General features: G+C 40.7%; 35 non-coding genes across 35 annotated transcripts; all 35 read right to left on the bottom strand.

Annotated features, from left to right (window-relative positions):
- Positions 1-212: 212 nt before the first annotated feature.
- Positions 213-294, bottom strand: trnas-uga (transfer RNA serine (anticodon UGA)). Its single transcript has one exon. It is a non-coding gene; the product is annotated as a tRNA-Ser (tRNA).
- Positions 295-412: 118 nt separating this feature from the next.
- On the bottom strand, positions 413-484 carry trnag-ucc (transfer RNA glycine (anticodon UCC)). The gene has a single exon. It is a non-coding gene; the product is annotated as a tRNA-Gly (tRNA).
- Positions 485-577: 93 nt separating this feature from the next.
- trnas-aga (transfer RNA serine (anticodon AGA)) lies at positions 578-659 on the bottom strand. The gene has a single exon. It is a non-coding gene; the product is annotated as a tRNA-Ser (tRNA).
- A 1,206-nt stretch (positions 660-1,865) lies between these two features.
- Positions 1,866-1,937, bottom strand: trnag-ucc (transfer RNA glycine (anticodon UCC)). Its single transcript has one exon. It is a non-coding gene; the product is annotated as a tRNA-Gly (tRNA).
- Positions 1,938-2,030: 93 nt separating this feature from the next.
- trnas-aga (transfer RNA serine (anticodon AGA)) lies at positions 2,031-2,112 on the bottom strand. Its single transcript has one exon. It is a non-coding gene; the product is annotated as a tRNA-Ser (tRNA).
- A 280-nt stretch (positions 2,113-2,392) lies between these two features.
- trnas-aga (transfer RNA serine (anticodon AGA)) lies at positions 2,393-2,474 on the bottom strand. The gene has a single exon. It is a non-coding gene; the product is annotated as a tRNA-Ser (tRNA).
- Positions 2,475-2,590: 116 nt separating this feature from the next.
- On the bottom strand, positions 2,591-2,662 carry trnag-ucc (transfer RNA glycine (anticodon UCC)). The gene has a single exon. It is a non-coding gene; the product is annotated as a tRNA-Gly (tRNA).
- Positions 2,663-3,118: 456 nt separating this feature from the next.
- On the bottom strand, positions 3,119-3,200 carry trnas-uga (transfer RNA serine (anticodon UGA)). The gene has a single exon. It is a non-coding gene; the product is annotated as a tRNA-Ser (tRNA).
- Positions 3,201-3,318: 118 nt separating this feature from the next.
- On the bottom strand, positions 3,319-3,390 carry trnag-ucc (transfer RNA glycine (anticodon UCC)). The gene has a single exon. It is a non-coding gene; the product is annotated as a tRNA-Gly (tRNA).
- A 93-nt stretch (positions 3,391-3,483) lies between these two features.
- Positions 3,484-3,565, bottom strand: trnas-aga (transfer RNA serine (anticodon AGA)). Its single transcript has one exon. It is a non-coding gene; the product is annotated as a tRNA-Ser (tRNA).
- Positions 3,566-3,844: 279 nt separating this feature from the next.
- trnas-aga (transfer RNA serine (anticodon AGA)) lies at positions 3,845-3,926 on the bottom strand. Its single transcript has one exon. It is a non-coding gene; the product is annotated as a tRNA-Ser (tRNA).
- Positions 3,927-4,042: 116 nt separating this feature from the next.
- Positions 4,043-4,114, bottom strand: trnag-ucc (transfer RNA glycine (anticodon UCC)). Its single transcript has one exon. It is a non-coding gene; the product is annotated as a tRNA-Gly (tRNA).
- A 292-nt stretch (positions 4,115-4,406) lies between these two features.
- trnag-ucc (transfer RNA glycine (anticodon UCC)) lies at positions 4,407-4,478 on the bottom strand. Its single transcript has one exon. It is a non-coding gene; the product is annotated as a tRNA-Gly (tRNA).
- A 654-nt stretch (positions 4,479-5,132) lies between these two features.
- trnag-ucc (transfer RNA glycine (anticodon UCC)) lies at positions 5,133-5,204 on the bottom strand. Its single transcript has one exon. It is a non-coding gene; the product is annotated as a tRNA-Gly (tRNA).
- Positions 5,205-5,297: 93 nt separating this feature from the next.
- On the bottom strand, positions 5,298-5,379 carry trnas-aga (transfer RNA serine (anticodon AGA)). Its single transcript has one exon. It is a non-coding gene; the product is annotated as a tRNA-Ser (tRNA).
- Positions 5,380-5,659: 280 nt separating this feature from the next.
- trnas-aga (transfer RNA serine (anticodon AGA)) lies at positions 5,660-5,741 on the bottom strand. The gene has a single exon. It is a non-coding gene; the product is annotated as a tRNA-Ser (tRNA).
- Positions 5,742-5,857: 116 nt separating this feature from the next.
- trnag-ucc (transfer RNA glycine (anticodon UCC)) lies at positions 5,858-5,929 on the bottom strand. The gene has a single exon. It is a non-coding gene; the product is annotated as a tRNA-Gly (tRNA).
- Positions 5,930-6,385: 456 nt separating this feature from the next.
- On the bottom strand, positions 6,386-6,467 carry trnas-uga (transfer RNA serine (anticodon UGA)). The gene has a single exon. It is a non-coding gene; the product is annotated as a tRNA-Ser (tRNA).
- Positions 6,468-6,585: 118 nt separating this feature from the next.
- Positions 6,586-6,657, bottom strand: trnag-ucc (transfer RNA glycine (anticodon UCC)). The gene has a single exon. It is a non-coding gene; the product is annotated as a tRNA-Gly (tRNA).
- A 93-nt stretch (positions 6,658-6,750) lies between these two features.
- On the bottom strand, positions 6,751-6,832 carry trnas-aga (transfer RNA serine (anticodon AGA)). Its single transcript has one exon. It is a non-coding gene; the product is annotated as a tRNA-Ser (tRNA).
- A 279-nt stretch (positions 6,833-7,111) lies between these two features.
- trnas-aga (transfer RNA serine (anticodon AGA)) lies at positions 7,112-7,193 on the bottom strand. Its single transcript has one exon. It is a non-coding gene; the product is annotated as a tRNA-Ser (tRNA).
- A 116-nt stretch (positions 7,194-7,309) lies between these two features.
- Positions 7,310-7,381, bottom strand: trnag-ucc (transfer RNA glycine (anticodon UCC)). Its single transcript has one exon. It is a non-coding gene; the product is annotated as a tRNA-Gly (tRNA).
- Positions 7,382-7,673: 292 nt separating this feature from the next.
- Positions 7,674-7,745, bottom strand: trnag-ucc (transfer RNA glycine (anticodon UCC)). Its single transcript has one exon. It is a non-coding gene; the product is annotated as a tRNA-Gly (tRNA).
- A 93-nt stretch (positions 7,746-7,838) lies between these two features.
- On the bottom strand, positions 7,839-7,920 carry trnas-aga (transfer RNA serine (anticodon AGA)). The gene has a single exon. It is a non-coding gene; the product is annotated as a tRNA-Ser (tRNA).
- A 116-nt stretch (positions 7,921-8,036) lies between these two features.
- trnag-ucc (transfer RNA glycine (anticodon UCC)) lies at positions 8,037-8,108 on the bottom strand. The gene has a single exon. It is a non-coding gene; the product is annotated as a tRNA-Gly (tRNA).
- Positions 8,109-8,762: 654 nt separating this feature from the next.
- trnag-ucc (transfer RNA glycine (anticodon UCC)) lies at positions 8,763-8,834 on the bottom strand. The gene has a single exon. It is a non-coding gene; the product is annotated as a tRNA-Gly (tRNA).
- A 455-nt stretch (positions 8,835-9,289) lies between these two features.
- Positions 9,290-9,371, bottom strand: trnas-uga (transfer RNA serine (anticodon UGA)). Its single transcript has one exon. It is a non-coding gene; the product is annotated as a tRNA-Ser (tRNA).
- Positions 9,372-10,740: 1,369 nt separating this feature from the next.
- On the bottom strand, positions 10,741-10,822 carry trnas-uga (transfer RNA serine (anticodon UGA)). Its single transcript has one exon. It is a non-coding gene; the product is annotated as a tRNA-Ser (tRNA).
- A 118-nt stretch (positions 10,823-10,940) lies between these two features.
- trnag-ucc (transfer RNA glycine (anticodon UCC)) lies at positions 10,941-11,012 on the bottom strand. Its single transcript has one exon. It is a non-coding gene; the product is annotated as a tRNA-Gly (tRNA).
- Positions 11,013-11,105: 93 nt separating this feature from the next.
- On the bottom strand, positions 11,106-11,187 carry trnas-aga (transfer RNA serine (anticodon AGA)). The gene has a single exon. It is a non-coding gene; the product is annotated as a tRNA-Ser (tRNA).
- A 279-nt stretch (positions 11,188-11,466) lies between these two features.
- On the bottom strand, positions 11,467-11,548 carry trnas-aga (transfer RNA serine (anticodon AGA)). The gene has a single exon. It is a non-coding gene; the product is annotated as a tRNA-Ser (tRNA).
- Positions 11,549-11,664: 116 nt separating this feature from the next.
- Positions 11,665-11,736, bottom strand: trnag-ucc (transfer RNA glycine (anticodon UCC)). The gene has a single exon. It is a non-coding gene; the product is annotated as a tRNA-Gly (tRNA).
- Positions 11,737-11,829: 93 nt separating this feature from the next.
- trnas-aga (transfer RNA serine (anticodon AGA)) lies at positions 11,830-11,911 on the bottom strand. Its single transcript has one exon. It is a non-coding gene; the product is annotated as a tRNA-Ser (tRNA).
- Positions 11,912-12,028: 117 nt separating this feature from the next.
- On the bottom strand, positions 12,029-12,100 carry trnag-ucc (transfer RNA glycine (anticodon UCC)). The gene has a single exon. It is a non-coding gene; the product is annotated as a tRNA-Gly (tRNA).
- A 93-nt stretch (positions 12,101-12,193) lies between these two features.
- trnas-aga (transfer RNA serine (anticodon AGA)) lies at positions 12,194-12,275 on the bottom strand. Its single transcript has one exon. It is a non-coding gene; the product is annotated as a tRNA-Ser (tRNA).
- Positions 12,276-12,500: the final 225 nt, after the last annotated feature.

Raw genomic sequence — 12,500 nt, 5'->3', positions numbered from 1 at the left:
GTATGAAATGTTTTTTTCAATTCTTGTTTCATTAGAAAAACACTTCTGCAACGCCCTGGAAACGAACCCGGGTTAACTGCTTGGAAGGCAGCTATGCTCACCACTGTACCACCATTGCATGCATTCATCTCCAGTAAAAGTACTTTTTCTCTTATTTGATGCAAAATATTGCATTTACTGTAAAAGAGCAGGAAGTAATACTAGAAGAGCTTCGTTGTTGGCAGGATTTGAACCTACGCGGGGAAACCCCAATGGATTTCAAGTCCATCGCCTTAACCACTCGGCCACAACAACAAATGAAGAGATGTAATTCAACAGGGCTAATAATGGCCTGAAATGTCGTAGGTTTGAGCACATTGAGCATAGGATGAAACGTTTTTTTTCCAATTCTTGTTTAATATAAAAACACTTCTGCAATGGCCGGGAATCGAACCCGGGTCAACTGCTTGGAAGGCAGCTATGCTCACCACTATACCACCAATGCATGAATTTATCTGCAGTAAAAGTACTTTTCTCTTTTTTGATGCAAATGATTGCATTTAATGTAAAAGAGAAGGAAGTAATACTAGACGAGCTTCGTTGTTGGCAGGATTTGAACCTACGCGGGGAAACCCCAATGGATTTCTAGTCCATCGCCTTAACCACTCGGCCACAACAACACATGAAAACAGTAATAAAACAGGACTAATAATGGCCTGATATCTTAGGTTTGAGCACATGGAGGATAGGATGAAATGTTTTTTTTTCCAATTCTTTTTTAATAGAAAAACACTTCTGCAATGGCCGGGAATCGAACCCCGGTCAACTGCTTGGAAGGCAGCTATGCTCACCACTATACCACCATTGCATGCATTTGTCTGCAGTAAAAATACTTTTCTCTTATTTGATGCAAAATATTGCATTTACTGTAAAAGAGCAGGAAGTAATACTAGACGAGCTTGGTTGTTGCCAGGATTTGAACCTACGCGGGGAAACCCCAATGGATTTCTACTCCATCGCCTTAACCACTGGGCCACAACAACACATGAAGAGATGTAATTCAACAGGGCTAATAATGGCCTGAAATATCGTAGGTTTGAGCACATTGAGCATAGGATGAAACGTTTTTTTCCAATTCTTGTTTAATAGAAAAACACTTCTGCAATGGCCGGGAATCGAACCCCGGTCAACTGCTTGGAAGGCAGCTATGCTCACCACTATACCACCATTGCATGCATTTGTCTGCAGTAAAAATACTTTTCTCTTATTTGATGCAAAATATTGCATTTACTGTAAAAGAGCTGGAAGTAATACTAGACGAGCTTCGTTGTTGGCAGGATTTGAACCTACGCGGGGAAACCCCAATGGATTTCTAGTCCATCGCCTTAACCACTCCGCCACAACAACACATGAAGAGATGTAATTCAACAGGGCTAATATTGGCCTGATATCGTAGGTTTGAGCACATTGAGTATAGGATGTAATGTTTTTTTTCCAATTCTTGTTTAATAGAAAAACACTTCTGCAACACCCTGGAAACAAACCCGGGTCAACTGCTTGGAAGGCAGCTATGCTCACCACTATACCACCATTGCATGCATTTATCTCAGTAAAAATACTTTTCTCTTATTTGATGCAAAAATATTGCATTTACTGTAAAAGAGCAGGAAGTAATACTAGACGAGCTTCGTTGTTGGCAGGATTTGAACCTACGCGGGGAAACCTCAATGGATTTCTAGTCCATCGCCTTAACCACTCGGCCACAACAACACATGAAAACAGTAATAAAACAGGACTAATAATGGCCTGATATCTTAGGTTTGAGCACATGGAGGATAGGATGAAATGTTTTTTTTTCCAATTCTTTTTTAATAGAAAAACACTTCTGCAATGGCCGGGAATCGAACCCGGGTCAACTGCTTGGAAGGCAGCTATGCTCACCACTATACCACCATTGCATGCATTTGTCTGCAGTAAAAGTACTTTTCTCTTATTTGATGCAAATGATTGCATTTAATGTAAAAGAGCAGGAAGTAATACTAGACGAGCTTCGTTGTTGGCAGGATTTGAACCTACGCGGGGAAACCCCAATGGATTTCTAGTCCATCGCCTTAACCACTCGGCCACAACAACACATGAAGAGATGTAATTCAACAGGGCTTATAATGGCCTGATATCGTAGGTTTGAGCACATTGAGGATAGTATGAAATGTTTTTTTCAATTCTTGTTTCATTAGAAAAACACTTCTGCAACGCCCTGGAAACGAACCCGGGTCAACTGCTTGGAAGGCAGCTATGCTAACCACTGTACCACCATTGCATGCATTAATCTCCAGTAAAAGTACTTTTCTCTTATTTGATGCAAAATATTGCATTTACTGTAAAAGAGCAGGAAGTAATACTAGACGAGCTTCGTTGTTGGCAGGATTTGAACCTACGCGGGGAAACCCCAATGGATTTCTAGTCCATCGCCTTAACCACTCGGCCACAACAACACATGCAAACAGTAATAAAACAGGACTAATAATGGCCTGATATCTTAGGTTTGAGCACTTGGAGGATAGGATGAAATGTTTTTTTTTCCAATTCTTTTTTAATAGAAAAACAGTTCTGCAATGGCCGGGAATCGAACCCGGGTCAACTGCTTGGAAGGCAGCTATGCTCACCACTATACCACCATTGCATGCATTTGTCTGCAGTAAAAGTACTTTTCTCTTATTTGATGCAAATGATTGCATTTAATGTAAAAGAGCAGGAAGTAATACTAGACGAGCTTCATTGTTGCCAGGATTTGAACCTACGCGGGGAAACCCCAATGGATTTCTAGTCCATCGCCTTAACCACTCGGCCACAACAACACATGAAGAGATGTAATTCAACAGGGCTAATAATGGCCTGATATTGTAAGTTTGAGCACATTGAGGATAGTATGAAATGTTTTTTTCAATTCTTGTTTCATTAGAAAAACACTTCTGCAACGCCCTGGAAACGAACCCGGGTCAACTGCTTGGAAGGCAGCTATGCTCACCACTGTACCACCATTGCATGCATTCATCTCCAGTAAAAGTACTTTTTCTCTTACTTGATGCAAAATATTGCATTTACTGTAAAAGAGCAGGAAGTAATACTAGAAGAGCTTCGTTGTTGGCAGGATTTGAACCTACGCGGGGAAACCCCAATGGATTTCAAGTCCATCGCCTTAACCACTCGGCCACAACAACAAATGAAGAGATGTAATTCAACAGGGCTAATAATGGCCTGAAATGTCGTAGGTTTGAGCACATTGAGCATAGGATGAAACGTTTTTTTTCCAATTCTTGTTTAATATAAAAACACTTCTGCAATGGCCGGGAATCGAACCCGGGTCAACTGCTTGGAAGGCAGCTATGCTCACCACTATACCACCAATGCATGAATTTATCTGCAGTAAAAGTACTTTTCTCTTTTTTGATGCAAATGATTGCATTTAATGTAAAAGAGAAGGAAGTAATACTAGACGAGCTTCGTTGTTGGCAGGATTTGAACCTACGCGGGGAAACCCCAATGGATTTCTAGTCCATCGCCTTAACCACTCGGCCACAACAACACATGAAAACAGTAATAAAACAGGACTAATAATGGCCTGATATCTTAGGTTTGAGCACATGGAGGATAGTATGAAATGTTTTTTTCAATTCTTGTTTCATTAGAAAAACACTTCTGCAACGCCCTGGAAACGAACCCGGGTCAACTGCTTGGAAGGCAGCTATGCTCACCACTGTACCACCATTGCATGCATTAATCTCCAGTAAAAGTACTTTTCTCTTATTTGATGCAAAATATTGCATTTACTGTAAAAGAGCAGGAAGTAATACTAGACGAGCTTCGTTGTTGGCAGGATTTGAACCTACGCGGGGAAACCCCAATGGATTTCTAGTCCATCGCCTTAACCACTCGGCCACAACAACACATGAAAACAGTAATAAAACAGGACTAATAATGGCCTGATATCTTAGGTTTGAGCACTTGGAGGATAGGATGAAATGTTTTTTTTTCCAATTCTTTTTTAATAGAAAAACACTTCTGCAATGGCCGGGAATCGAACCCGGGTCAACTGCTTGGAAGGCAGCTATGCTCACCACTATACCACCATTGCATGCATTTGTCTGCAGTAAAAGTACTTTTCTCTTATTTGATGCAAATGATTGCATTTAATGTAAAAGAGCAGGAAGTAATACTAGACGAGCTTCGTTGTTGGCAGGATTTGAAACTACGCGGGGAAACCCCAATGGATTTCTAGTCCATCGCCTTAACCACTCGGCCACAACAACACATGTAGTGATGTACTTCAACAGGGCTAATAATGGCCTGATATTGTAGGTTTGAGCAGATTGAGGATAGGATGAAATGGTTTTTTTTCCAATTCTTGTTTAATAGAAAAACACTTCTGCAATGGCCGGGAATCGAACCCGGGTCAACTGCTTGGAAGGCAGCTATGCTCACCACTATACCACCATTGCATGCATTTGTCTGCAGTAAAAATACTTTTCTCTTATTTGATGCAAAATATTGCATTTACTGTAAAAGAGCTGGAAGTAATACTAGACGAGCTTCGTTGTTGGCAGGATTTGAACCTACGCGGGGAAACCCCAATGGATTTCTAGTCCATCGCCTTAACCACTCCGCCACAACAACACATGAAGAGATGTAATTCAACAGGGCTAATATTGGCCTGATATCGTAGGTTTGAGCACATTGAGTATAGGATGTAATGTTTTTTTTCCAATTCTTGTTTAATAGAAAAACACTTCTGCAACACCCTGGAAACAAACCCGGGTCAACTGCTTGGAAGGCAGCTATGCTCACCACTATACCACCATTGCATGCATTTATCTCAGTAAAAATACTTTTCTCTTATTTGATGCAAAAATATTGCATTTACTGTAAAAGAGCAGGAAGTAATACTAGACGAGCTTCGTTGTTGGCAGGATTTGAACCTACGCGGGGAAACCTCAATGGATTTCTAGTCCATCGCCTTAACCACTCGGCCACAACAACACATGAAAACAGTAATAAAACAGGACTAATAATGGCCTGATATCTTAGGTTTGAGCACATGGAGGATAGGATGAAATGTTTTTTTTTCCAATTCTTTTTTAATAGAAAAACACTTCTGCAATGGCCGGGAATCGAACCCGGGTCAACTGCTTGGAAGGCAGCTATGCTCACCACTATACCACCATTGCATGCATTTGTCTGCAGTAAAAGTACTTTTCTCTTATTTGATGCAAATGATTGCATTTAATGTAAAAGAGCAGGAAGTAATACTAGACGAGCTTCGTTGTTGGCAGGATTTGAACCTACGCGGGGAAACCCCAATGGATTTCTAGTCCATCGCCTTAACCACTCGGCCACAACAACACATGAAGAGATGTAATTCAACAGGGCTTATAATGGCCTGATATCGTAGGTTTGAGCACATTGAGGATAGTATGAAATGTTTTTTTCAATTCTTGTTTCATTAGAAAAACACTTCTGCAACGCCCTGGAAACGAACCCGGGTCAACTGCTTGGAAGGCAGCTATGCTAACCACTGTACCACCATTGCATGCATTAATCTCCAGTAAAAGTACTTTTCTCTTATTTGATGCAAAATATTGCATTTACTGTAAAAGAGCAGGAAGTAATACTAGACGAGCTTCGTTGTTGGCAGGATTTGAACCTACGCGGGGAAACCCCAATGGATTTCTAGTCCATCGCCTTAACCACTCGGCCACAACAACACATGTAGTGATGTACTTCAACAGGGCTAATAATGGCCTGATATTGTAGGTTTGAGCAGATTGAGGATAGGATGAAATGTTTTTTTTCCAATTCTTGTTTAATAGAAAAACACTTCTGCAATGGCCGGGAATCGAACCCGGGTCAACTGCTTGGAAGGCAGCTATGCTCACCACTATACCACCATTGCATGCATTTGTCTGCAGTAAAAGTACTTTTCTCTTATTTGATGCAAATGATTGCATTTAATGTAAAAGAGCAGGAAGTAATACTAGACGAGCTTCATTGTTGCCAGGATTTGAACCTACGCGGGGAAACCCCAATGGATTTCTAGTCCATCGCCTTAACCACTCGGCCACAACAACACATGAAGAGATGTAATTCAACAGGGCTAATAATGGCCTGATATTGTAAGTTTGAGCACATTGAGGATAGTATGAAATGTTTTTTTCAATTCTTGTTTCATTAGAAAAACACTTCTGCAACGCCCTGGAAACGAACCCGGGTCAACTGCTTGGAAGGCAGCTATGCTCACCACTGTACCACCATTGCATGCATTCATCTCCAGTAAAAGTACTTTTTCTCTTATTTGATGCAAAATATTGCATTTACTGTAAAAGAGCAGGAAGTAATACTAGAAGAGCTTCGTTGTTGGCAGGATTTGAACCTACGCGGGGAAACCCCAATGGATTTCAAGTCCATCGCCTTAACCACTCGGCCACAACAACAAATGAAGAGATGTAATTCAACAGGGCTAATAATGGCCTGAAATGTCGTAGGTTTGAGCACATTGAGCATAGGATGAAACGTTTTTTTTCCAATTCTTGTTTAATATAAAAACACTTCTGCAATGGCCGGGAATCGAACCCGGGTCAACTGCTTGGAAGGCAGCTATGCTCACCACTATACCACCAATGCATGAATTTATCTGCAGTAAAAGTACTTTTCTCTTTTTTGATGCAAATGATTGCATTTAATGTAAAAGAGAAGGAAGTAATACTAGACGAGCTTCGTTGTTGGCAGGATTTGAACCTACGCGGGGAAACCCCAATGGATTTCTAGTCCATCGCCTTAACCACTCGGCCACAACAACACATGAAAACAGTAATAAAACAGGACTAATAATGGCCTGATATCTTAGGTTTGAGCACATGGAGGATAGTATGAAATGTTTTTTTCAATTCTTGTTTCATTAGAAAAACACTTCTGCAACGCCCTGGAAACGAACCCGGGTCAACTGCTTGGAAGGCAGCTATGCTCACCACTGTACCACCATTGCATGCATTAATCTCCAGTAAAAGTACTTTTCTCTTATTTGATGCAAAATATTGCATTTACTGTAAAAGAGCAGGAAGTAATACTAGACGAGCTTCGTTGTTGGCAGGATTTGAACCTACGCGGGGAAACCCCAATGGATTTCTAGTCCATCGCCTTAACCACTCGGCCACAACAACACATGAAAACAGTAATAAAACAGGACTAATAATGGCCTGATATCTTAGGTTTGAGCACTTGGAGGATAGGATGAAATGTTTTTTTTTCCAATTCTTTTTTAATAGAAAAACACTTCTGCAATGGCCGGGAATCGAACCCGGGTCAACTGCTTGGAAGGCAGCTATGCTCACCACTATACCACCATTGCATGCATTTTTCTGCAGTAAAAGTACTTTTCTCTTATTTGATGCAAATGATTGCATTTAATGTAAAAGAGCAGGAAGTAATACTAGACGAGCTTCGTTGTTGGCAGGATTTGAAACTACGCGGGGAAACCCCAATGGATTTCTAGTCCATCGCCTTAACCACTCGGCCACAACAACACATGTAGTGATGTACTTCAACAGGGCTAATAATGGCCTGATATTGTAGGTTTGAGCAGATTGAGGATAGGATGAAATGGTTTTTTTTCCAATTCTTGTTTAATAGAAAAACACTTCTGCAATGGCCGGGAATCGAACCCGGGTCAACTGCTTGGAAGGCAGCTATGCTCACCACTATACCACCATTGCATGAATTTATCTGCAGTAAAAATACTTTTCTCTTATTTGATGCAAAATATTGCATTTACTGTAAAAGAGCAGGAAGTAATACTAGACGAGCTTCGTTGTTGGCAGGATTTGAACCTACGCGGGGAAACCCCAATGGATTTCTAGTCCATCGCCTTAACCACTCGGCCACAACAACACATGTAGTGATGTACTTCAACAGGGCTAATAATGGCCTGATATTGTAGGTTTGAGCAGATTGAGGATAGGATGAAATGTTTTTTTTCCAATTCTTGTTTAATAGAAAAACACTTCTGCAATGGCCGGGAATCGAACCCGGGTCAACTGCTTGGAAGGCAGCTATGCTCACCACTATACCACCATTGCATGAATTTATCTGCAGTAAAAATACTTTTCTCTTATTTGATGCAAAATATTGCATTTACTGTAAAAGAGCAGGAAGTAATAGTAGACGAGCTTCGTTGTTGGCAGGATTTGAACCTATGCGGGGGAACCCCAATGGAATTCTAGTCCATCACCTTAAACACTCCGCCACAACAACACATGAAGAGATGTAATTCAACAGGGCTTATAATGGCCTGATATCGTAGGTTGGAGCACATTGAGTATAGGATGTAATGTTTTTTTTTCCAATTCTTGTTTAATAGAAAAACACTTCTGCAACACCCTGGAAACAAACCCGGGTCAACTGCTTGGAAGGCAGCTATGCTCACCACTATACCACCATTGCATGCATTTATCTAAGTAAAAATACTTTTCTCTTATTTGATGCAAAAATATTACATTTACTGTAAAAGAGCAGGAAGTAATACTAGACTAGCTTCGTTGTTGGCAGGATTTGAACCTATGCGGGGAAACCCCAATGGATTTCTAGTCCATCGCCTTAACCACTCGGCCACAACAACACATGAAAACAGTAATAAAACAGGACTAATAATGGCCTGATATCTTAGGTTTGAGCACATGGAGGATAGGATTAAATGTTTTTTTTCGAATTCTTTTTTAATAGAAAAACACTTCTGCAATGGCCGGGAATCGAACCCGGGTCAACTGCTTGGAAGGCAGCTATGCTCACCACTATACCACCATTGCATGCATTTGTCTGCAGTAAAAGTACATTTCTCTTATTTGATGCAAATGATTGCATTTATTGTAAAAGAGCAGGAAGTAATACTAGACGAGCTTTGTTGTTGGCAGGATTTGAACCTATGTGGGGAAACCCCAATGGATTTCTAGTCCATCGCCTTAACCGCTCGGCCACAACAACACATGAAGAGCTGTAATTCAACAGGGCTTATAATGGCCTGATATCGTAGGTTTGAGCACATTGAGGATAGTATGAAATGTTTTTTTCAATTCTTGTTTCATTAGAAAAACACTTCTGCAACGCCCTGGAAACGAACCCGGGTCAACTGCTTGGAAGGCAGCTATGCTCACCACTGTACCACCATTGCATGCATTAATCTCCAGTAAAAGTACTTTTCTCTTATTTGATGCAAAATATTGCATTTACTGTAAAAGATCAGGAAGTAATACTAGAAGAGCTTCGTTGTTGGCAGGATTTGAACCTACGCGGGGAAACCCCAATGGATTTCAAGTCCATCGCCTTAACCACTCGGCCACAACAACACATGAAGAGATGTAATTCAACAGAGCTAATAATGGCCTGATATTGTAAGTTTGAGCACATTGAGGATAGTATGAAATGTTTTTTTCAATTCTTGTTTCATTAGAAAAACACTTCTGCAACGCCCTGGAAACGAACCCGGGTCAACTGCTTGGAAGGCAGCTATGCTCACCACTGTACCACCATTGCATGCATTCATCTCCAGTAAAAATACTTTTCTCTTATTTGATGCAAAATATTGCATTTACTGTAAAAGAGCAGGAAGTAATACTAGACGAGCTTCGTTGTTGGCAGGATTTGAACCTATGCGGGGGAACCCCAATGGAATTCTAGTCCATCACCTTAAACACTCCGCCACAACAACACATGAAGAGATGTAATTCAACAGGGCTTATAATGGCCTGATATCGTAGGTTGGAGCACATTGAGTATAGGATGTAATGTTTTTTTTTCCAATTCTTGTTTAATAGAAAAACACTTCTGCAACACCCTGGAAACAAACCCGGGTCAACTGCTTGGAAGGCAGCTATGCTCACCACTATACCACCATTGCATGCATTTATCTCAGTAAAAATACTTTTCTCTTATTTGATGCAAAAATATTACATTTACTGTAAAAGAGCAGGAAGTAATACTAGACTAGCTTCGTTGTTGGCAGGATTTGAACCTATGCGGGGAAACCCCAATGGATTTCTAGTCCATCGCCTTAACCACTCGGCCACAACAACACATGAAAACAGTAATAAAACAGGACTAATAATGGCCTGATATCTTAGGTTTGAGCACATGGAGGATAGGATTAAATGTTTTTTTTCGAATTCTTTTTTAATAGAAAAACACTTCTGCAATGGCCGGGAATCGAAACCGGGTCAACTGCTTGGAATGCAGCTATGCTCACCACTATACCACCATTGCATGCATTTGTCTGCAGTAAAAGTACTTTTCTCTTATTTGATGCAAATGATTGCATTTAATGTAAAAGAGCAGGAAGTAATACTAGACGAGCTTCGTTGTTGGCAGGATTTGAACCTACGCGGGAAAACCCCAATGGATTTCTACTCCATCGCCTTAACCACTCGGCCACAACAACACATGAAGAGATGTAATTCAACAGAGCTAATAATGGCCTGATATTGTAAGTTTGAGCACATTGAGGATAGTATGAAATGTTTTTTTCAATTCTTGTTTCATTAGAAAAACACTTCTGCAACGCCCTGGAAACGAACCCGGGTCAACTGCTTGGAAGGCAGCTATGCTCACCACTGTACCACCATTGCATGCATTCATCTCCAGTAAAAGTACTTTTTCTCTTATTTGATGCAAAATATTGCATTTACTGTAAAAGAGCAGGAAGTAATACTAGAAGAGCTTCGTTGTTGGCAGGATTTGAACCTACGCGGGGAAACCCCAATGGATTTCAAGTCCATCGCCTTAACCACTCGGCCACAACAACACATGAAGAGATGTAATTCAACAGGGCTAATAATGGCCTGAAATGTCGTAGGTTTGAGCAGATTGAGCATAGGATGAAACGTTTTTTTTCCAATTCTTGTTTAATATAAAAACACTTCTGCAATGGCCGGGAATCGAACCCGGGTCAACTGCTTGGAAGGCAGCTATGCTCACCACTATACCACCAATGCATGAATTTATCTGCAGTAAAAGTACTTTTCTCTTTTTTGATGCAAATGATTGCATTTAATGTAAAAGAGAAGGAAGTAATACTAGACGAGCTTCGTTGTTGGCAGGATTTGAACCTACGCGGGGAAACCCCAATGGATTTCTAGTCCATCGCCTTAACCACTCGGCCACAACAACACATGAAAACAGTAATAAAACAGGACTAATAATGGCCTGATATCTTAGGTTTGAGCACATGGAGGATAGTATGAAATGTTTTTTTCAATTCTTGTTTCATTAGAAAAACACTTCTGCAACGCCCTGGAAACGAACCCGGGTCAACTGCTTGGAAGGCAGCTATGCTCACCACTGTACCACCATTGCATGCATTAATCTCCAGTAAAAGTACTTTTCTCTTATTTGATGCAAAATATTGCATTTACTGTAAAAGAGCAGGAAGTAATACTAGACGAGCTTCGTTGTTGGCAGGATTTGAACCTACGCGGGGAAACCCCAATGAATTTCTAGTCCATCGCCTTAACCACTCGGCCACAACAACACATGAAAACAGTAATAAAACAGGACTAATAATGGCCTGATATCTTAGGTTTGAGCACTTGGAGGATAGGATGAAATGTTTTTTTTTCCAATTCTTTTTTAATAGAAAAACACTTCTGCAATGGCCGGGAATCGAACCCGGGTCAACTGCTTGGAAGGCAGCTATGCTCACCACTATACCACCATTGCATGCATTTTTCTGCAGTAAAAGTACTTTTCTCTTATTTGATGCAAATGATTGCATTTAATGTAAAAGAGCAGGAAGTAATACTAGACGAGCTTCGTTGTTGGCAGGATTTGAACCTACGCGGGGAAACCCCAATGGATTTCTAGTCCATCGCCTTAACCACTCGGCCACAACAACACATGTAGTGATGTACTTCAACAGGGCTAATAATGGCCTGATATTGTAGGTTTGAGCAGATTGAGGATAGGATGAAATGGTTTTTTTTCCAATTCTTGTTTAATAGAAAAACACTTCTGCAATGGCCGGGAATCGAACCCGGGTCAACTGCTTGGAAGGCAGCTATGCTCACCACTATACCACCATTGCATGAATTTATCTGCAGTAAAAATACTTTTCTCTTATTTGATGCAAAATATTGCATTTACTGTAAAAGAGCAGGAAGTAATACTAGACGAGCTTCGTTGTTGGCAGGATTTGAACCTACGCGGGGAAACCCCAATGGATTTCTAGTCCATCGCCTTAACCACTCGGCCACAACAACACATGTAGTGATGTACTTCAACAGGGCTAATAATGGCCTGATATTGTAGGTTTGAGCAGATTGAGGATAGGATGAAATGTTTTTTTTTCAATTCTTGTTTCATTAGAAAAACACTTCTGCAACGCCCTGGAAACGAACCCGGGTCAACTGCTTGGAAGGCAGCTATGCTCACTACTATACCACCATTGCATGCATTTATCTGCAGTAAAAGTACTTTTCTCTTAT

This window comes from Callionymus lyra, chromosome 17, assembly GCF_982586985.1.
Source record: "Callionymus lyra chromosome 17, fCalLyr1.hap1.1, whole genome shotgun sequence".
Lineage (NCBI taxonomy): Eukaryota > Metazoa > Chordata > Actinopteri > Syngnathiformes > Callionymidae > Callionymus > Callionymus lyra.
The sequence above is the reverse complement of the archived record's forward strand: the minus strand, read 5'-3'. Positions and strand labels throughout refer to the sequence as shown.